This window comes from Nesoenas mayeri (assembly GCF_963082525.1).
Source record: "Nesoenas mayeri genome assembly, chromosome: 12".
NCBI classification, from domain to species: domain Eukaryota; kingdom Metazoa; phylum Chordata; class Aves; order Columbiformes; family Columbidae; genus Nesoenas; species Nesoenas mayeri.
In genome coordinates, this window is record NC_137547.1 from 8,339,010 (window position 1) to 8,361,453 (window position 22,444).

The 22,444-nt window shown below is 46.9% G+C and overlaps 1 protein-coding gene across 4 annotated transcripts in view; it reads left to right on the forward strand.

Moving 5' to 3' along the window:
* Nucleotides 1–215: 215 nt before the first annotated feature.
* The window catches only part of ANKRD11 (ankyrin repeat domain containing 11), a 137,087-nt gene continuing 114,858 nt past the window's right edge, over nucleotides 216–22,444 (forward strand). For 2 of the 4 annotated variants that reach the window (XM_080351796.1, XM_080351793.1), the window contains exon 1: nucleotides 216–471. The gene's annotated coding sequence lies outside the window, so the exon portion shown is untranslated. Of the gene's footprint in view, nucleotides 472–6,737; nucleotides 6,956–13,335; nucleotides 13,399–22,444 lie in introns of those variants that run through there. The other 2 variants (XM_080351795.1, XM_080351794.1) reach the window with 2 other exon arrangements.

Sequence of the window (22,444 nt, forward strand, 5' to 3'; positions counted from 1 at the left end):
ATGGGCGGCCGCGCCGTTAAGACACGTCAGCCAATGGCCGCCCGTCCCTCTCCGCCTTGCCCCGCCTCCCCGCTCCCGTCGGCCCCCGCGCGCGGCGCGATGTTGGGGGGGGGCTGCGCCGCCGCGTTTCACCTCCCTCCGCTCCCTCCACCCCGCACTGACGTCACGGCAGCGCTATCCATCCTTCCACCAATGGGGCGCGCCGACGCGGCGGGCCAATCAGCGGTGGCGTCTCAGCGGTGTCCGATCGGGCGGCAGCGCTGCGAGCCGAGGCCGAGCGCGGCGGGGCCATGGAGCGCGCGGCAGGCACGCGCCGCCGCCACTGCCCGCGCGCCCGCCGCTAGTCCCGCGCGCCCGCCGCGCAGCGCCGCCACTCACCCCCCCGCCGCCCCTCTATGCGGCGGGGCCGGCGGAGCCGCAGGCCGCGCTCCCCCGCCACGCTGCCCTCGGCCTACTAAGCGCCCAGCGCCGGTAAGGGGCGGCGGGGGGGCGAGGCCCAGGCGGGGGAGGAGGCTGCGGCGGCCTGGTGGGGGAGGGAGCGCGGCCTTGGGGGGGCCAGGGGTGCCGAGGGGGTGAGAGCAGCGAGGCCGGGGGGGCACACGGGGCGAGGGGCGGACACCGGGGCCGGGCCGCGGGAGAGCGACGTGTTGAGGGGTGGAAGAGGACGGAGCGTTTTGAGGGTGGCGGAGGAGATTCGGGGCTGTTGAAGGCGAGAAAGCGCTGGGAGGGCGGGGAGACTGTGCCGTGGGAGGGTTTGGGGGGCTCACAGCTCAGGGGCTGGTAAATATCTGGGGTGCGGATGTCTGTGGGAGCCGTGGGGTGTGTGTTGGGGGTGGAGGGACCACGGGGCTCTGAGGGTGCCGTCCTCCTCCCCCCCGGTGTTTTTGGGGGGCCATGGCAGCGCGGGGGGGGTGTGGGGGGAAGCACATTTTGGGGTGAGCGCTGTGCGGGGAGGAACAATACTAAAAGTTGTCTGAAATGGTAATTTCCGTTTCCCATTTCATCATCCCTGGGTAGGCGTTAGCTCTGCTGTGAGTGCGCAGAGGATGGAGCTGAACCCAGCTGCCCCAGCCGCGCTTATTTATTTATTTTCCAGTTTAATCTTTAAATTGCTCGGTATTTTTCTCCTCGGAGAAGCCTTTGTGTGTGGGGAGGGGCCGCTGGACACCTTTGCCCCTTAGCAAAGAGACAAAAAAAGAAAGATTGAACCCAAAACAGCTGCACTTCTGCAGTCCAGAATGAACCTCCCCCAGGCCAGTGGATTGATGGCGTGTTTAGAAAGGCAAATCGCCGCTCTCCCCCAAAGGAGCCCTCCGTGCCCTCTGCCCTTTCCCAGAGAGAGCAGCTGTCCGGCGAGGGGCTGTGCGTGCAGTGGAAAATCGGCCCCTTCATTGAGGCACAAGAGCCGGTGTGTTTACGGGTTGGCTTCTACTCGAAGCTTAGGGATGTGTTTTGATATCCAGTTGCAGGAAAGGGTTCCTCCCCGCTCCTGGTTTTGTACACAAAGTGCTCTCTTACCGCTGGGGACATGGCCCTATAGGCAGAGAACAAATTCCAGGCAGCTCTTGAAGCAAAATTCCCTCCTGAGATGGCTTCTGAAATTGGGTATAGACTGCCTGTGTGTCTTTTTTTTCTTTCTTTCCTGTGTAGGCAAAGACATTTAGCTGAAAACATCATGCGGATGTAATGCTTTGTAGTGGCTGTGTGCTTTCTTGAAATGCTGGAATTTGTATAAATGTAAGGAACTTGGAGTTGAATGAATTTTTCCCTTTTTTCTGGTTTGTTCATAAAATGGAACATTTTTATATAATCACTCTAATTATTTCCTTTTTTCTGGGAGAAAAAAAACTCTCCATGGAGTCACGGAGAGGGAAAAGGAGATTAACTGTCGCGTGTTTTCAAATGGCATTGGTACGTTCTTTTGTGTTTGCGCTACGAGGAACTAAATATTTGACTTGATTAACTTAAAAAGTTGGCGTTTATACAAAATGTATTTACTGACAGATTGAAGGCGCGTATTGGAGCACTTTGAGATGGTTGTGGTGGGAGGGTTTGAAGTGCTGCGTGGGGCCAGAGCTGCGCTGGCCCCTCGAGTCTCCACAGGGAAACTCGTCCCCTTGTGCCCGTCAGGCGTCTCCCTGCAGCTGCCCGACCTGTTTTCTCGCCCTGGGAAGCGCTGAGGCCATGGAAGATCTTGCTGGAAGGAAGGGGGGTGGGTCTGTGCACGGTCCTGCCACCTTCTCACGTCTGTCCCCAAATGAAAGCCTTGCCTGCGCTCCTGTGTCCGTCCTGGCGCCTGCTCTCGGTGCCTGCGCCTTGCAGAGCTCAGCTTTTCTTTGTGCCGAGCCGCTCCAGGTGTCTGTGGCTCCGGGAGGTGGTGCGGGAAGGTGTAAGACGTGCTGGGGCACATCTGTGTGTCCTCCCTGGCGCAGGGCGCTCTGGCTCGGGGAGTCTGGGGCTGTGTGACGGGCGAGCTGGGACTCGCGGCCCCTCCGGACTCTGAGTAAGAGCCGAAGGTTTGGTTGCAAACCCCACAGCAGACAGAGCTGCCCATGCAGTGAGTAGTACGGTGGAGTCAGGAGCACGTACGAGTTTCTGCCCCCCAACTTGAGCAGTTCCCAGCTATTTTCATTGCTTATTTCTGCTCTAAACAGCCGTTCCAGGAGCCCTGGTCATGTAGGCGTTAGCGGCTTTGACAGGCTGGAAACTGGAGATGTTACGTTTAGTGTTTCACAATTGTTTTTACCATTCAGTTCTGCTTCTGCTTTTAAAAATGAACTCTTGTCCGTATCTCCATTTCATCAAAAACATTGCACAGGGTGAATTGATTATTAGTATTGTTCTTTTTTTACATGCTGCTTTTTGTCGTAATGTTGTAATAGCGTTTTCTCAGACTGAAAACATAGAGGTGAATGTTGTTTTAGAATGGGGGAAGAAAACTCAAAAAAAAACCAAAACCAAAACCCAACAAAGCACAACAGCCCCACCAAAACAAAAAAACCTCCAGTGAAGCCCTGGGCTCCATTTCTTCCTTCGTGTGTGGCAGCCAACCTGTTAAGATTGTTTTATTTTCTACTTATATTTAGATTGACTAAGCCTCCAAAAATCCTCCAAAGCAAAGCAGAGCGCATGGCGGTGTCGTGCCGCGTTCTGTGCTGCTCAGCAGAGCAGACAAATGTATTTCTCTGGGGTCAGCGAAGACTCGTCGTGTTAATCAATACTGAACCAGCAGCATTCCCTTTGCAGTAACCCAGATGCAGAACCTACAACTGGTGGTGATTATTTTAACTGTGTAATTGTAACATGGCTGCGTGATGACAGTGTTTCCTGCAGACACTTCAAAGGAGGGTTCCTGACAAGTATATCTTTACAGCGTTTAATCTGTACTCTTTGTCTTTATGTTGTGGCTTTTGGACATGTGTTTGAAGTACTAAGTTTTTTATTTTTTTTCCACTCCTGTTTTTCTGTACATTAGAAGGTGGCAATACTCTGTAATAATGAAGTGTCTCAAGTGTGGGAATAGACCCAGGATTTTGGGGACTCCCATGGTGGCTTGTTGCTTTTGATTAGTTCTGGATCCATGCAGTGACTAAGGTAAAAACTAGGAAGCGCTTCAAGTTACCGTGAGGAAATGCCGGTATGTTGGTTTTTTTTTTTAAAAAGTGCTTGAATCTTCTCTAAGCCTGTGTGTGGCTTTGTTTGGGGGAAAATAGGTTCTGTGGTGACCTGAGTCTTAACTGGGACAGTCTAATTACTCGGTGAAGAAATCCTTCTCGGAGGAAAGGAAATGCCCAGGACCAGCGCTGGTTAATTACATTTGGTAAAATTACCCGGTGATGACTTAGTGACGAGGTTGGCCCCTCTCCCTCCCTCTGCGCCGAGTACCTGAATTTCAGGCTCGACAGTCTGCCTGCTGGATTGAAATTCTTCCTCGGTATTAAGATTTAATGGTGGTAGATACCTAGCAAGTAGTGGCAGGTATGGCTGCTTTTCAGTACAGCAAAGCAAATCATACTTGGAAATATTTACATGGTGGTTGTTATTCTAATCGTATTTCCTTGATGAGGCTCTAGTAAAGGTGGTTTGTCTGCTGCCTCCATCGCAAGTGCGAACTGTGTGTATTGTGGTTATAAAAGGCCGTGGAGAGAAACTGGTGTCTCCATAGCAAAGATTTTAGTGTTTCGTGATAAACTCATATATATTTTTACCCCGTCTAATTTAAAACTGTCTGCACGATGCTTTACAGGAATGATTTGTATGCAGCTTTTAAATATTTTCTCTTTCCTGCAGGAGAGATGAGAGGCACAGAGCTGCTCTTGGAGGGTGCAGAGCGCTGGGATTCTCAGCAAAGTGTCGGGTCATTTGTATGCCACTGGCGCATGGTCATAAAACATCCTCGCATAAATGTTAAAGGGAAGCTTGTGTAGTCAATTACTGGAAATCACCAGCATCCTAAACAGTGCGGATTTGTGCAGCCAGAGCCTTGTGGGGTGTGGGTGGGCAAACACTGTGGAGGGACAGGGACCATCAGCCTGACTTGGAGTGGGTTCCACTGTACCTGGGATTTTCAGGCTTTCCTGTGTGAGAACTGGTGTTTTCTGGTGTATTTTCTCATGCAGCTGTTGGGTATTTAAAGATCTTAATGGGAGTCTGAGTGGCGGTGCCAGCTTCATCTGTGGCCGGTCACAGGTGATGCCAATTTGTAATCCTTTACAAGAATATAAAAATAAATAAAATAAGAAGCAGCTTAAATGCTAATAGTGAAAAATCTGTTCAGCATGCAGTGTGTGTGTGTAGAAAGCGGGCACAGCGTTAGGCTGGGGAGTCTCTGTCAGCTGAGGGCTTTTAAAAATCAGTTCTAATTTTTATGCTGTATATGGAATGGCTAATCCCATAAAAGCCTCGCACCTTTTGACAGATGAAACGCTGTTGCTCTTAACTTATTTGAGCAAAATATTTTTATAGACGGTATTAGCTCTGTGGCTCCGAGGGTAATGCGGTCCTTACATGAGAAAGATCTTGCTTTGATCTGACAGCTTTCAAGATCCATTTCCAATCACTGAGTTCCATTAACTCTGTTTATAATGGTGCCCTCCGACTTTTTTTTTTTCTGTTTATGTGACTCTTTAGGGTGTTAACATTTCTGCATATGTGAGTTCTGTTTAATAAACCGAAAGAGTAATTGGGGTCAGAAAAAGAAATAATCCTGTTAGAAGGTGCGGTTAATTCTATCAGGTGTTTTGGGCTCCAGAATTCCTCCCCTTGATTCTTCAGTATTTTCCCCCAAATTGTAGGATGTAGAAAAATGATCAAATCGCCACCAAAAGAGGCCAGTGGGGCAGGGTGGTCCCGTCCCTCTCAGCACTGCTGGCTCTGCCAGACTGCGCTGTGAGGACCCATCCTGGCCCTTCCTGCCGCTCGCACTTTTGGTAGTGAAAGGACACGAGCTCCTCAAAAGGACTTGTGAAACCTGTGTCTCTTCTACTTAATTTTCATTTTCTTCCGTGCGTGGTGTGAATAAGTTGTTCTGCTTGTTGTGAACAGAGGCTGGAATTGTGTCTTGTGAAGGCCGAGGAGTTGGGGATGCTGCCCCAAATGAGCCCGAAGCCTGGGCAGTCCTGGTGGAGCGGGGCGGCGGTGCCGAGGTGAAGCGGCTGCTGTAGCAGCAGAAAGTGCTGCTTTTTCTAGGTCAGGGTTGAAGGGCTGTCAGGGCGGTGATGTGGAGCATATATTACTGTCTGCATTGTCCCTGCCATATGGATGTGTGCAGCGCTGCCCTTGGCATTCATGCATTGAATTATTTATCCTCTAAAAATCCATAGGCAGCCTTGCTTCTCCTGCCTCAAAGAAAACCAAACTTATCCCATTAGTGTTTTTAAAATAAACCTTCCAATGTAAGTCATTGCAGTGGCAGGTGCAAACTATTGATTGTATATTGTGTTTATATTAGTAAACCAAAGGTTACAACATTCGACATTGCGTGGAAACGTTGAAAGATTAATTCTGCTGTTCAGTGCAAGAGTGTTAGTGCTTGTGCTGGGTTCATATGTGAGCGAAGTGCATGCCTGTTTCTTCTTTGGCAACAACATTTACAGGCTTTGAAAATGGAAATGGGAGAGAACTCTTTAGCATGTGTAACAGCAGCTTTGTCTAAGCTCTGTATTTTTTTTAAGAGACTGACAGCTTTGCAGTATAGAAGAGGTCTAAAATAATTTACCTTTAGAGCAGCATAATGCAGCTAAAACTGTATCACAGGCGTGGCAAAGAAGGGAGATGTTACCCTGTAAAACATGCACCGTGGTCCAGAGGCAGCCTGGGCCAGATTCTGGAAATAAATACTGTGCTGTGCTGAGTATCTTGATAGGAAATAAAAGTATGTGTAATTAGGAACTCCTAAAAAAATTACATTAAATAGCTTTAAAGGAAAATAAGGTGAATGGAAACTTCATTATTAAGTATAAAATTCTTAACTGCAGCTCCTGGTGCATCTTAGTTTTCAATAAAGCAGCCGTTCAAGTGCTCCCCTCCCCCTGTGCACAGTGTTATCAGCTTATCTGGGCAGGAGTTCAGAGCCGTAAAAACTATATCCTGCTTACACCTTCCAGCCTATCCTATGACCTGCTCTGTGTAAACAAGTTGTACCAGGAGCTCCACATTACTAGTGAGTAGCTGGATTTTCCGCAGGCTGGTTGGGGCCGGGAGCAGCCAGGCTGAAGTTCCACCAAGTTCTCGTTGGGAATGGTGTCCTGAGAGCCGTGACAGAGCTGGTGTCCTGCTGGCTGTGGTGGTGCTGGGAGCCTGGGAAAAGCCATCATCTTTCGGGTAGACTTCACACTTTGGGTGTTTTCCACATTGCATGGCGTGATGGCTGTTGCAGATTGTTGTAAGGACACAGGCCGCTCGCTGCACCGACCGTCCTTCTGCCGCGGCATCGCACCTTGGATGGACTGAAGATGTAAGCCTATTTATAACGTACTGCTACAGTGATATCTTTAGATAGCTGGATAAGATTAGCCATGCCGATGCTGGGAAGAGATATAGGTAGATGCGGGGAAGGGGGGTGTGTGTGGGGGAAACAAACATCCTGCCCATGGCTGGTGGTTTAAATAGCACCGGCTGAGCTGGTGCTCTAGTTACAGGCTTTGGCTGCTTCCCACAGTGAGCTGTCTCCTTGGTTTCATCTTGCAGCGAGGCACAGGCAGACACGCTTACCCAACGAGATCGTGGGTCTGCGACAAGCAAGCCTGTGTGTTTCCGTGTGTAAAACTACCTTTCTGAGCAGTCCCAGGGTTGAATGCGCTAGCCGGGTTTGACGAGGAAATTTGCGCTCCTTGGACATTGACCTTTGTCTCCAACGCTTGGTCTTACCAGCTCAGAACAGACATGTGAGAGTATGCAAATTTTGAAAATGAGGAGGGCTGCTACCTGCAGTATCTCCTCTGGGTTCCTTCCTGGCTGTAGCTGCCCCTTGTCCCCACAGGGTGCAGGTGGTGGCCGTCCCGCTCGTGCTGGGGACGCTCTGGCTTTGCCAACAGCCTGGGAGGCTCCTGGGTTTGTGACCCTCGTCTGAGGTGCCCAGCATGACTCAGAGCTGCTCTGTTGCGGCGAATTAAATCACCTTCCCATGTGATCAGTGCTGGTACTGGGATGTTAAACTTGTTTTGTGGGGAGAGCTGGATTGCCTTTGAGTTTGCCCTAAGAGATCAGACGAGAAGTCAACTTTGTGGCTTTTTCCTGGTGTGCTGAGTAGTGCTTCTTAATGAGAAAGCTACAGGTTGTAGTCTTAAAATGCTGAATTTCCTTCAGCAGTCTGCTCAGTCTGCTGACTTCCTCTGCCTCACCCACCATCGTGTTTCTTCCCCCTTCAGTCTGTCCCTTCCCTCCTGTGGTAGAGGTTCTGCTCGGCTCTGCTCTCGCCTTGGTCCTCCTCATCCAGGCTTCTTGTCTCTAATTTTAGCCTGTCTGCCTTTTGACGTTCCCTCCCGTCTGTTCCTGCCTTTCTGCTTTTCTCTGAGATCATCCGCTCGAGATCTGGGCCTTGTTTTTACATGGTGGGAGGAAACTGCTTGAGAATGGAGTGAAGCTGCAGGAGGTGAAGGATCTGGGGATGCGGAGACTTCTGCCTGGGATGAGATTTTGGGGTGCTGGCAGTGTCAGGTCTGTTGTTGTATGCCTGTTGTGTGTACCACTAATGGCTTGTCACTGTCACCACCTATTGTCTGTGGTTAGACCGGCTCTTTGAATCTTTGTCATATGGATTTGTCCTGTGTTTGAACAATAGGACTCTTTTCCACCATGTTACCAGTGATAGTTGTAGGCAGAATTTACTCTTAGGGAGCAGTGAAGGGAATGGCAATCTGCAGGAATCCTTCTGATGGTGTATGCACAGAGCTGTTACCTTGTCTGTCTGATGCTAATTCACTCTATGCAGGCTGCAATAGAGCCGGGTGCACGGCAGGTCTGGCAATCCCCGATCCCCTGTACTAGGGCAAGAAAGCTGCAAGCCCTGTGTTGCTTCCCTGGAACTGTACTTCAGGTTAGCATGTGTTTGCTTACATTTACAGAGAAAATGGCTTTTCCGATGCAGATGTATTTTTGACACAGTAAGCTGGTTCTCTGCAAAAGGCTGAGGGTACCCGACCCCCAAGCTCGGCATCCCAAAAGGTGCCTTGACCTGGTGGAATCCACCTGCGTGAGGATGGTGCTGCGGGCATGATCTCATTTGTGCCCAGAATATAAATACTTGCTGCTGCAGACATGCAGCCTGTGGTTTTAGAAGCACATTTGTGAAAACAGCATTCAGCCCCTCCACTGCTGCAGCAAAGAGCTTCAGCAGAAACCCAATCCTGGCAATTAGGGAAGGTTTTAAAAGGAACCTAGCAACTGCTACTGTAGTTCCATTTGCAGATTTGGTTTTTTTTTTTTAGCCTAAGGTTTGTAGCTGTTTTCTTTGCATTGTGTGGAGACAGTTTGCGTATCTCTGTAGAAAGGTGGAGGGAGTCGTGGTTGTGCTGAGATCAGTGACTAAATGAGCTGAAATGCTGGTGGTGCCGCCATGGGCTCTGCAGCGAGCGCGGCGCAGGGACTGGCATGGACCTGCCAGAGTGTGTTGGGTGTTTGTGAGGAACCCGAGCTCACCTGTGCAAAGTTTTGTTACTTTCTGACCTGACTTGCTTGTGTCAACAGTCGCAGCAAGTGATTAACGAATGGTGCTTTCCCCGAGCGTGGTTATGTAAAATGTTAATATGCCGCGTTTTTTTCAGATTGGCTGTATAACGTGTGCAGGGCTTTAAGCTGAACTTCAAAGAAGGTAGTTTGCTTTATGGCTGAACCTATGAGCAGTTTTATGTGCAGGGTGGAGTGAACTTGTGGAGAATATTGCAGTTTTCCCACTGTCATAAAAACTTATGATCCTCATGATTCGAGTATTGTTCTGAAGGTGGAGGCACGAGGCAGATGCAGAGGTCGGAGAGCGCGTACGGAGCAAGTTCAGATGTGCCAGCGGAGTCAATGGCGCCTTCTGTGTTCCCAGCTTGCTGAAATGGGTTCAAAAAGCGCCTTGTGCTCTTTCTGAGTCTTCCTCAGAAGCTGCACCTGTGTTACCCGCGAACACACAGCCCATTTCCATGGGAAAGGAACTTGGCAGGGGACGTGAGCCGTGGCTCAGAGGGGGCTTTTTTCCAATGCACTATTTTAAAGCGTTCTTAAACGTGGCGTTTCAGAGGGGAAAAAAGACTGATAGTCAGTTTATAACCTACTTTCTTTCTTTGGGCTTTTCTTTGGGGTACGAGCCAAATGAATTAAAAAAAAAAACAAATAAGTGGCTACCTCTTGAATGAACCTCATTGCAATTTACTGAATTCCTGCTTCAGAAGATATTTAAAAACTGAGTTATTCCCTAAAAACAAGACTGTTTAGGCTAAGTGATTGTGGTAAGAGAGTAAGATAACCTTTTAGAGCCTCAGTTGTGGGCTTTTCTAAAAGTATTTGGTGGAGGATTCTCATTGACCTGTGCTGCTTTTGAACCTGGGGAGGTACAAGACTCTCCGAGCTGTGGAGTCAACGCTGCAAATTCTGAGCTATAAACCAGTTTTCAATAAATAAGTTATAGCTGATTAAAATAAGTCACTATTCCAGTTTCAGTCAGATCTCTATAAATATTCTGAGTGCCTTAGTCTCTCGTTTAAAACATTTTCTCCTGGGATGAGAAGGTACAAATATGCTCTTTGTTTGCAGCCAGGAAAATTAAAGGATCACAACATTCAAAAATGTACATGCTAGATCTTCTGAAAAACTGTTCCTTAAAGGACGTATACTAGATCTAAATGTGGAAATACCTTTGTTAAGGTGGTTTGTTTTCCATTCTGTTAGCTTGGAGAATTCTGAATACATTAAAACTTGAAGAAATAAAAAAAGACTACGATCCTTATCTTTGGCTGATCCATTAGCTGTTCCAGCCTTTTATTTATTTTTGTAAACACATGTGTGAATGTAAACATTCTATCCAGAATGGCCTTGCAAATGTTTCTGCATTAACATATATTGTCATGGAGAATAATTTTCATTTAACTGTAATTTGCTTTATATTTTCCTCCGCGGTTGCCGTGGCAACGCGGTCCGATGTGGCGGCTGCTCAGAGCTGGGTGATGCTTTGCTCTCTAATGGACCTCTGTTAATCACCGCCCTGCTCACCCAAGGAACTGGGATTATTTGCAGCAGGCACTTTTATATAAATAAACTTGTAAGATGCCTATGGTACCTCAGCTTAATATTCAGAGTTATCAAGGGTGCTTTTCTGTTTTGCAGAAGTTTTAAGAACTGTCTATGGTGATTGTGGAATTGATATATATTTACTTAAATTTAATGTCTCTTAGACTTCATTTTCAATTAATTTGCTGTAATAGCCTGACTAGCAATGCTCTTTGCTATGGCTCGACTTAAGACATTAAATGTCTGAAACACGGCGATGAAACATTTGTTGTCCTTTTCTATGCATAAAAAGTTGAGTTGCTTTTCCTAATGATGTGTCTGTGCCTTCCTGGGGGTGGTTGCAGCTGGGTGAACACCTTTCGACCTCAAACGTGGCACCTGAGAGCAGCTTTGGCCAGTACTGGTACCAGAGCAGTTAGTCACACTTAGAAGGAAAAAACCCAAAACCAAAACAAAACCCCAAACATTTCCATTTGGCCAAGAGCAGGTAGAAGTGGGGGGAAGATGGATTTTAGTCCCATTTGTTGCCCGTCTCTGGATTTGGGGTCTGTTTTGCACGTCTCCTTTTTGGCCACCGTGTCCACCTTGTGCTGTGGCTGCTGTTCTTACCTGTGCCCGTGTTTCCCTCGGATTTCCTGCTGCCCGTGCTCGGATGCCTGATGTTCTAGGGTATGCTGAGGAAACAGAAGGCTGCTGGTCTCTGCTTTCTGGATGGCTTGTTGAAGCCTTGGAAGGACCTGCTACTGAGATCTGAGTCGTGGTGGCATTGTTTCAAGCTGAACTTGTCAATTAGCAAGTGATTCATTTTTGCTTAATAGATTGAGCTGAAGGAGAGAAAAATCAACCACATGGGATTCTCTTTTGTCTGTGTACTTTCATGGCAGAAACCTTAAATTGTAACTTAGAGGCTTGAATTTCACTTGCCTCCCCAGAATCCTCAAACTGAATTTTTAGGTTGGTTTTAGGTCTTAGAGGAAATGTGTGTTGGCCCTTTGCTGCTCTTCGGGGTGAGACGCCCAGTGTTGGTTACGCAAGCCCGGGTGACTCCGGCACGTGGACGCATTCGGGTACATATGGTCTCACAGTTATTTCTCGGTACTTTACAGAAGGAATTGAGTAACATTTGGTTCTATAATGCAGCATTAAGAAACCAGGCTTTTTTTCCTGCAATGCCGTGTAAACAAGTGCTGATGACATCCTATTTAAAGCGTTTGGAGGGGGAAGGGCTGACTCCAGCTTTATTTTTCTTATACCTACACACCATATTTTAGTAGAATTTTGCTTGCCGTCCGTGAAAGCTGTGCGCTGGTATAAATTGGCTATTTTTTTAAGGTGTATATGCACAGTGGTGTGTGTGCTTTGTTCCTCAGCACTGCTGCCCTGTGCCCATCACTGCATGGCTCATGTTGGTGCGTTTTTTGCCGATGTGAATTGTAGTCTGAGGCTGATCTCATTTTAATAAAAGTCTGAAAAGTGGCTGGGCTGTAGTCAGGAATTTTGGGTCTCCTGTAGACACCTTGCATCCCTCCCCTTTTTTTAATGTCACATAAATGCGCAGAATTGACCATTAATTTGTGGTCTTAAGCGACATGTTTGGGATACTCAAATATGCCTCTTCAAACAGGGTAGGGAATGTGTTCTGACAATGCTGGCATCTCTAAGCTATCAGATGGGACAATTTATGGAACAGCTAACACTTTCTCCCTGTAATTCATAGGTTTATCTGAATTTTATTCCATTCTTGCTTGACTTCAGCTACCCAAAAATCAAGTGTTCCATACTAGGTGCTTTGTAACTTGGAAGTATTTTGTTTGAGAATTTAGTGTTATGTAACAACATAAGAAAATACTAGGAAGCATTTTTTTGAGCTAGTGTCGAGTTGCTATTTCCAGTATCATAGGAACAGCTTCACGTGGGACTGAAGGGTGGAGGTGCACGATGGGTGTTTAGCCCGTGGTTTGGGTCAAGGAGATGTCATTATATCGATGGAACATGGCTGGGCAGCCTGCTTAACGTTTTTAGAACAAGTGGAAAACCCGCACGACCCTGCGGTCTGTATGTAAATGGGTGCAGATGACGGGTAACATGGGGACAGCATTTGGTTTTTGACTTTTTCCCAGTCTGAGGCAGCTGTCTCAGCAAAGCTTTGAGGTATGTTTTCCTGAGGGCTGCTTGATGAATTATATTGTGAGCATAGTTGTAGGTATAAACTATGTGGTGACTAAGTGACCTTCCATGGACTCATTGACTAGACTCCTGCACCTGATAATTGGGTTAAACATTCGTTAGCACTGCAAGAGCAGAGTGGCTTTGGTGGCAGAGAGAGTATTTGACTCATTCTGGAGCTTCGCTTTGAGAACGTTTGAAGGTTCTCTTATTTGCCCTTGGGTTTGGTCTGACAGCTAATACCTTATCAGAAGTAATGAAAAAGTGTTACTTAGAGATAAAACACTGTAAAGTTAAACTGTCATTCTACTCCCTCCTTTTCTTGGCCACCCAGGCTGCGTTTGAGGCACTTTTCTCCCATGCGGTGCCTGGTGGATGGTGCCGGATGCGACTCTGTTGGTTGGTTGGGGCTGTGGGAAGGAGGGCAGTTTCTGACACAGACAAACAGTGCGAATGGGGCTGAGCTGTGGGGCAGTGACGAGTTCAGAGGAGCTGCCGCGTGTGGGGTTTCCGCAGGAGCGGGTGAGTTGTTTCCCTGTGCTCCGAGCGGCCTCTTCCCAACCAGCCTCTCAGGGCACAGGGAGATTGACCTCCCACATTCACTGCAACCTGGAGGCCCACACCGTACTGCTGCCTGCCAGCCTTTGTACCTAAAAATACATTTGTGCTGCTGCACAACGGGCTCAAGGCACGTTAATCCTTTTTTCTTTAAGAAGGAGAGTTGTGTTACTGGCTGAACTACGGGGTAAATCATATTTTTGCTGCACAGCGTTACCGTTTTTCTTCTTTCAATAGAGAAATGTGGTGGGAATAATTGTTCTGGTTGGAATTCCCTCTCTGACAACAATAGCAGAAATGGGGTGGGGCTGTTTGCAAATGTTTAATGATGAGAAGTTTTGGAGGAGCGAGCTCTCCCGGGCTGCTCAGCCTTCCACGTGATTGCCGTCGCTGTTTAGTCTCCGGCAGAAGCGGCGCCGTTCTCGCAACTGGCTGCTTGAATAGTTTTGGCCACTTCTGTCTCTTCTGAGCACAACTGCTTGAGAATGCTTTGTCTGCGGCGGGTCTCCCTTGCTCTACTGCATTATCTCATTCAACCACGTTAATTTGGTTGTAATTCAGCACTTTTTCCCTGGATGAGGAGCAATGAAAGCCTACCAGGCGAACACCCCTGAGTCTGGAGTTGTTGCCGCCTCCATGCAGTGATCCATCCGGCGGGCAGACAGCTCGCTGCCCTCCACACCTCCCTGGAGTTCAGACAAATTCAGACATTGTGCTTTGGTGTTTCTGCCTTACGGAGTCTCAGCGGTGAAGCTTCTGTTTATTGTAAGGCTTTGTTTCTAGGTAACTTTGGAGGATATTTTCTGGTAGCGGCAGGAGAAGGGCTGGTTTAGACCCAGCGCCGATAGCCGTAGGTGAGTTTCCTGCCTCTCATTGAACAGCTCAGCCGCTGATGTTCTCGCGGCGAGTTGTAACTTGCAATCCTGCTGCTCGTTCCCTGGGAAAGCGCAATGGGCGTCTGAGATCTGGGAGAGAGAACGAGCTGCACCAAACCTTGTGTGTGTGTAGCTCTGGTCTCTGTGCTGTTTTCTCTGTGTTTCTAAGAGAGATGAGACATGGTTTTTACCTGTCAAGATATTTGAGATTCAGAGTGTATCTTCCTCCTGCTGTGTTTGGCTGATCTGGACTCATGTGGAAACGGGAGCTCATCTACTGGACTTGCACCGGCTGCACCTGCCGTGTTTCTCGGACCTGCCGCTGGTGCTGGTCGGCAACAGGGCTCAGACAGCAGAAAACATTTGTAAGGAAACTTTCTGTGGAATATGGATGGCATTAGAGGGACTCGGGCTTAAAATTAGAAGCTGTTTATGATGCACAGTTGTAGTTGTTTACCTTGAACCATAATTATCTTATTTCCTGAGTTAAAAACGTCACGTCAGCTTGCTGGAGCAAGATTTGATGACAAAGGAATTGTTTTTAGCCACCAGCAGAGCAAAGAACACTTCAAATGTGTGTCTAAATATGATTTTATAACCTAAAGTATAGCGCACTCAGGGTTTTAAATTGGCTCTGGAAGTTGCGTGGGCTTATGGGTAGGCCATTTGGCCGGGGATCAAGGGACTGGGTTTAATCCGAACTCCCTGTCCTTTTGTCCTCTGAGCGCTTTCCTTGCCACCCCCTGCGCTGTTTGTTTGCAGGAAGGGCTCTGCCCTTTCGCCGCTGTGTGCAGGGTTTCTCGGGGTGTGGTTTCGCGCACGGCGGGTTCACTGTATGCCCCCACGTCCTGTTCACCCCTCCTGCGCTGGGCGGCCGGGGGCAGAGGAAGATGAGCAGGTTTTCTGCTGGGCTGGCGGGTTAAGCTGATTTATGGCCACATGGCGGTGGGAGAGGCTGGGGATCCAGGGCAGATTTCTCCCTGCTCCGTATCACCAGGAACGTCACCTCCAGCCCTCCTGAGGCGCCGGGTACTGCTGCCGCACACAGACACACGTTGGACCTATTCTATTATTTGATCTTCGTGCTCTCCTCCTGCCGTTCCCCAGACCCGCTGCTGCCAGGGGGTTCGTTTTTCAGGAGAATGGAACACACGAGGGGAGCGAATTCTTTAATGAGGGCAACTGCTGCTTAAACCCGTTCAGGGCTTATAATAGAAGGGGAAAAAATAATCAGTGGAAGCTGTAGGTGCTTTCCATTTATGTGATATTTTTAAAGATTTTCATTTTATTCTGACCTTAACTTGCCAGGACCTAGACAATGAGGGGAGATGCCGTGTGTGAGTCAGGGAAGTGCGTCTGTGATGGTTTCTCCTTGCGATGTAATTTGAGGTGATTGTAAAGCCCTTGTCTTGACTCTGGAAACTGAAAACGTGAGCACGTTTTAACGGTGGCATTTTTCACGTTGCTTTCTGGGGACCTCCTGGGCCATGAAGCTGTGTCTGCTGCAGTGGTAGGTGACGGTGTCTGGTCCTTGAGGGGGCTGCACGTATCTAGTGTGAGCCCTGGAGCAAGACCTGCACGTTGACGAGAGAAGAAACCCGGGTCTGAGTTGCTGAAGTCTCCAGTTGGAACGTTCATGTGGCTACACAGCATTTTCCTGGCTGAGGAGGCTGCAAACCGCTGCTTGGAGCGGGTGGTTGTGCGCTCCTTGGGTACGCCTGCTGTTTTTTTCCTCTGAGAGACACTGTGTATGTTCTCAAAGGCTGAATGGTGACTTCCTGGACTCCTCCTTGGCTAATTAGTGTGTTTTAAATGGGATGCCTGCATCCTTCTCACAAATCAGCTTTCAGAGAGGACAGGAAATAGTTCAGTTATTAATAGTAACCTATATCCAATTTGCCACTGAATTGCATGGTTGCAAATATCTGAGACTGTAAAGGTGACAAATGTGTCTGTCGCTCTTTTTTTCTTCCCAAGAATGGTCTGTATTTTCTCAATGTGTTAAAATTGAGTGTGGAGTAAGAAATTGCCGACTCATATTTTTAAATAAAGCGATGCTCTTCCCAAGCGAGTAGCATCGTTAACCCTCCTTCCTTCCTGGAGAAGAACTTACAAAGGGAATTGGAGTGGAACGGATGAGGAAAGGGCTCTTAGTCAAGCTCTGGGGAAGGTATTTGGTCTAATGATGGGCAGTGTGTCCTTTTTCGGACTTGTATTTAGGAGGAATGAAAAGGAGAAGGTGCCTGAGATGTGACAACAGCGATGATCTAACTTTAAATTACTGGTTTGATTCCAGAGAATATGTTTGTTTCTGTTGGGTTGTGGGAGGCCAGCACCGTGGAACTGAATTGGGACAAGTTGGAGCTTCATGATTTTTCAGCTTCGCCCCATTCGGTTCAGCACAGTGCGTTGTTCTGAGCTCTCAAAGATGGACAGTGCTTCTGTCTCTCCAAATTCACCTTTGAGTGTCCCTTTTGATGGCGTATCAGCATGTTCTTTACTGTGCATGTTTTCGATCCCCAGCGGTGGGCATTCCCCTGGTCCTGGGGGTTGTTTGTGTTACGGGTGCAGGTGGTGGGTTTTTGGGCGGCTGTGACTGCCTGAGCCGGAGAACCTGGCAGCCCAGTTTGCCAGATGAATCTGTGGCAATTCTGGCTGTTTGTTGTTAAAAACCTCAATTCTGTAGCTTTTGAATATAAACTAAGTTTTCTAGTACTTGATTAATTTATTTTAGTTTTCCCATAAATGTTTCTAATGGTCACCATCTGGGGATGTTACCATTTGTGCTGTTGACTTCAGCGGTGCTGGTTTTCCGTTAGTACTTCTTGTTTGTATGCTCGAGAAGAACGTTTGTTGTCTTTGCCTCCTACCTTTTACTTGAAATTATTATGTGTTAGTTTCTGTGTTGGCCCAAAAGTCTTTTCCTTCACCATGCTTCCTAAAACATTTGGTTTTCAGCTGCGTTATGCCCTTCATTATACATGTCTACATGTATGCTGCTGTACTTAAGCTTTCAAAAAAAGTGCTGTTCATACTGTCGTCATATTATCTGACTATAGAATAATTGGGTTGGACATGTATTACTTTTCAGATGGGGCTCAGCAGATGTTTGGGATATGGAGGTTACAATTTCTTCTCATTTTCCTGTGGACTAAAAATAATCACAGAACTGTTCTGCTTTGAGTATTCACACCATTGTGCATCCTCTGTCTCTTCCAAATGGCTTAGGAATTAACTGCTAACCATACCTGACAATAACCAGCTTGAGGGTTCTGTACCCATTGATGCTGAGTTTGCTGGCTGGACGGCCAACCAGCTCTGCTGGTTTGAGAGCAGATACGGTGCTGCTGTTCTGTGCTGATGGTTTTCTTGGAAACACATTCTCAGGGGCTTAACACGTACATTGGGTTTTGCTGTGTACCAGGAACACTGACGTGTTCTTCTCAAGCAAGACAGTGTCTTTGCTTTGCACGTGCACTTCACTTAATGAAGAAATGAACCTGTTTATGTGTCTCTTGAAAGAGGTTCAACCAGGCTGGAAAGACCCAGCAATCTTAGGTAATTAGATTTTATATTGGAGCTCTAAAGAAGAAAAATAGTGTCTGGAGGATGATTTGGAAGCGTTGGGGCTGACAAGCAAGGATGGCTGTAGCTCCCTAGGCTGCCGAGGTGGCAGTGGATACCAACTATTTTTGGGTGCATAACCATTTTTTTATTTCTATTCATGACAAACATAACCACTTGCTCTAAGTGAATGCCATTAGAAGGCAAGCATTGTTCATGTACTTAAGACTTCTGTATCCATTTGGTGATAGAAGTGCATAATCTTTAACGTATTTAACATTTTTAAAACCAGGGGAGGGTTTTTTTTTGAAGTTACGCAGACTAAATCATAGGCTGGAAAGCAGCTTGTCCTCCAGCCCCAGTCTTGTCTCCGCTTGCCAGGACAGAAGGACGAGCTGCAGCCTTGAGCTTCGCTCCAAGGCTGGGTAAGGAAATTGCAGAAACTGTATTTTGACTTAATACTTTCCACTCATCAGAGAAGCCACAGAAGGGTGGTAATGGTGAAGGGGGAGAGCTGAGGGAACATGCTTGTGTGTTTCCAGAGCTCTTAATTGTCTGCACAGAATTGAAAAATCTGCTCCAGTGGAAACTGTTGAGGCTTGTTGGGCTCCTCTGCCGCCCCACGCGAAGGGAGAACCGGTTACTGAGAGAACCAGTTACCGCAGGGATCGCGGCTCTTGGGTTGTGCTTGGGCTCCCACAGCCTCAGTTTTTTACCCTTTCACAGATCTTTCTGAGAGAAATTCTGTGTAATTTTAGGAGTTGGCAATTTTGACATATTCTCGAGACAGAGACAGAGAACTTGAAATATCTGTTGTGAACAGATAACCAGTAATGAAACTGGAACGTCCAGTAACTTCAGGTTTGTGCTCAACTGCCTGTTGTGTGTTTGCAAGGGTTAAGCTCAGGGAAATGTTGGGCTTCTGCTGATAATTAGGGTTTTAATTTAATGTAGTTCAAACGCTAGGATTAGTTAAGCACTTTTATGCTGTCTTTTGACCTACTGAAATGAACTGCAGAATTTTTATTTGAACTTCTCAAGTCTCATTTCTATAAAACAAGACATAGAAAGGTACCGTCCACAAGTGTTGTTTCCCATTCCCCTTTGTAGAATGGACAGCAGTGGTGTCAGCAGCTCCTCAGGGCCAGCCCCGAATATTGGTGGTGGGAGCTGAGCCCCAGTGTTAGATCAGTGTGTAAATATTGTGATCAGTGTCATTTAATTGGTTGAAAAAAGCAGAAATCTTGAGGAATATTTGGAAGACATTGAAACCAGGTGTTGGATGTCACAGACCCTGGATTCTTTTTGTTTACTGGAGGTCTCTGAACAGCTCAGTTGTTCCTGGATTTAGAGGACTGTCAACCTGCAGTTTTTGTGGCCCTTTGTCTGTGTTAGACTTTCAATTAAAACACTTAAAGGACAATTTGGTTCCACAGGAACCACATCTTTCCCTTCATGCTTGTTTTGGTGGGATAAATTGAGCCTTAGGCTCTTCAGCTCATGTGTAAGTATCTTGATCTGTGTTTTTCAGGACAGTATCAGGTTATTTTGTATTTTTATCGAGTGGCAAAGATGACAGGAGCTTTAAAAAATGTAGATCTCAGCACACATATTGTCTGCAGGGCAAAATAAAGGAACTTTGAGACCAAGAATACATTACGTGCTTAGTTTCTGAAAGCTATCAAATTAAATTTTACTTGATGTTACATTGTGGTCACAATCAAACATACTGAAAGGGGTTTTTTCTTTTTAATTTAAGCACTAGTGGAATTCTCTCTGTGCTTTGGCGTTTTGGTACTGGACGTGTCCTCTGGAAGCACTGGAGTGGTCACGATTGGGTCTGGTCCCCCCAACACAGCATGGATGTATCAGGGATGCTCAGTGTGGAACCTGCTGATAGGATGCAGGGCATTTCAGTTGAAGGTTATTTATCTCTAATTTCTGCATGTTTCTTGGAAACAGCCCTTTCTCGCCCATTCAGATCTCCGGTGCAACACCTCTCCTGTTCCCCTCTCTTCCTGATGGCTGTGTGGAGCGCTCTGGATGTTCTTGTCCAGGCTCTGCACTGAAATTACCTCAAGTGTGGTGATTTTTATTTGCCGTGCGTGCCCTGGAGGGCCAGAGGAAGGGACTGTTGGATCTTGGGGGTGTCAGCAAAACCTACAGAAAGGAGCAGAGCCAGTAATTTCTGTACATGAAGCACTTTGATTTCTTCCCCAAACTCCAGCACTTGTTATTTTGGTTTTACCAGACTTTGGTGCTATAACCAGGCAGGAAAACAAGCCCTGCTGTTGCAGAAGGTACCTACAGATATTTGTGGAAGATAACAAGTACATAGGGTCTGTAGTACTGCTTGCTTATGGATTCTCCCCCCAGCTCCGTTTCCTCAGACAGGTGAATTGCAGTGTGTTTTTCCAGTTTCACAGGTTTCAGCAGGGTGGAAGGTGGTCTGGGTGCTGTGTGAAGCTGTGCAGACACCCCCCGTGCCCATGGATAGCATTGGAAACGTTTCTCTGTTTCCCTCCCTCCACATGTGTTGTACCTGCTGGAGTTGTGTGCGTCAGGTGCTGGAGCTGATCCGGCAGCCTGAGCTCCCTGTGCTGTGTGTTCTCCACTGGGTGTTTGTGCCGGAGCCCTCAGATGCCTCATTGAAATGTTGTCTCTTGCTGAAATTATTTTGGGAGAGGCAGCTGAGCACTGTGGCAAATGCTGTCCTGCTCCCTAGAGACCTTTCCCGTTCCAAGTTGGTCTAAACCAGAATCTACGCTCCTGCTGGGATCCTGTTACACTCGTTAGCTCTGGATGACCATAAAATCTGAACCGATGCAAGTCTCTCTTTAAACACAACTTTGTACTTTTTGCTTCAAAGAAGCACTAATAAGAAAAAAAATGTACTTGCTTGTGGAGAGGTTGGTCTCTTGATTCTTTCGTATCTGACTTCAGCAGATGGGTTCTTTCCTGCTCCCTGGAACATGGAACCCTTGTTGCATTCAATTGATCACATTCAGAAACAGCTGGATGTATAATGTTGAATCTCAAGCACATTCTTCATAGAGACGGAGCTGGTCAAGTTTTATTCTTTCATGACTGAGATCAGTCTATGAATCCACCTCTTGCCTTGCTACTGCGACCAGTTGGTGTTTCCCTGCCAGCCCCAAAATGCTTTGATGGAAATAGTCTATAGTTAATCTTAATGCAAGTATAGTTTCTTTGTGGTTTGTTGTTTTTTTTTTTTAGGTCACATCTTGTGAGTGTAAAGCATTTTCCATCTACAAATACTGATTTCTCTAAAGTTACAAGATACCCTTTTATTGAAGAAGTTTGAATTACTTAATTCCTAATTTTTTCGGTGAGCGCTGGGAAAAGTTGCACCGTGTGCTCTAAATCTGAAGTTCACTGATCTGTCTGGGAGTGCAGCAACGTGAATCAATAACTAATCAGTGGGAACTGCTGAGGACAACGTGTTAAAGAGCAGAAGTTGGTGCAAGAATTTAGAGGTTGAAACACTTTTTTAAATGGAACTCTCTGCTTATGCATAGTTTCCAAATTACTTGATGTTAATATAAAATAAAGCGTCACAGATCTTGAAAGCTTGAGCCTGTTTTGAACCTGAATCTGGTCGCCTTGAACGCTTAATTATTTGGTCCTTTTTGTGCCATTTGAGCGTGCAGGGAGGATGAACGGTTTGTGGTGCGGAGCGGGTTGCGCAGCTGCACTGAGCTTGGCCACCGGTCACCGGAGGGAGAACAAGGACGATGACGTTAGTTTGTGCAGTGATACCTTTTCATCAGACTAGAGCTAAGAAAATTGGATGGATAAATGTGTCTGTTCATTATAATTTAAGGTTTTGGAAGTGAAGTTGGTTTTAAATTGAAGTGTTGGATTCTGCAGAGGAGCAACATGGTGCAAGCGGCCAGAACACGTGTAGCCAGTAAGGTTCTGCCCATCATCTCCAGGTCGGCATCTTCTGCTGAAGTATTTGCTGTACTTCATAAATGATGTGACAACCATTTCATAAAAATGCTGTAGCGTTTGTTGTGGAAGTTACTTGGCTCAGAGCTGATCACTGTTGCAAAGTTACAACACTGATGTATATTTTATATGTGAGCTAAGTGATGAATAAAATTGCTGTATGTAGGCCAGGAAGCAGATACAAATAGATCCTCAAAATTGTGTATCAGTATGTCATGGGACAGGATTCCTGTAGAGTTTTAGGATGGTTTTGTTCAGAATTGATCATGATCACTACTGTCAGCAAGTAGCGCTACTGATTTTTCCAGGTAATGTAGTTGGAAGTTCAGATTTTTTTATTTTCCCCCAGTTTATCTTTTGTCTCTGTTTAAGTGGGTAACTCTAATTAGAGTTGTGACTTATTATGGAGGAGAAGAGTGTAAGAGGAGTCGGACAGTGATGGTGTTAGAGCTGCGGTGCAGGTGTCACCATCACGTCTCATCTTGGGGGGATCCCTCAGGGTCTCGCAACTCGCCTTGGAAAAATCCATGAGGTAGCCGTACGTCCCCATCTCCTTTGCTCTTTTGAAAGAAAACTGTCAGAAAACTTTCATTTGCTTC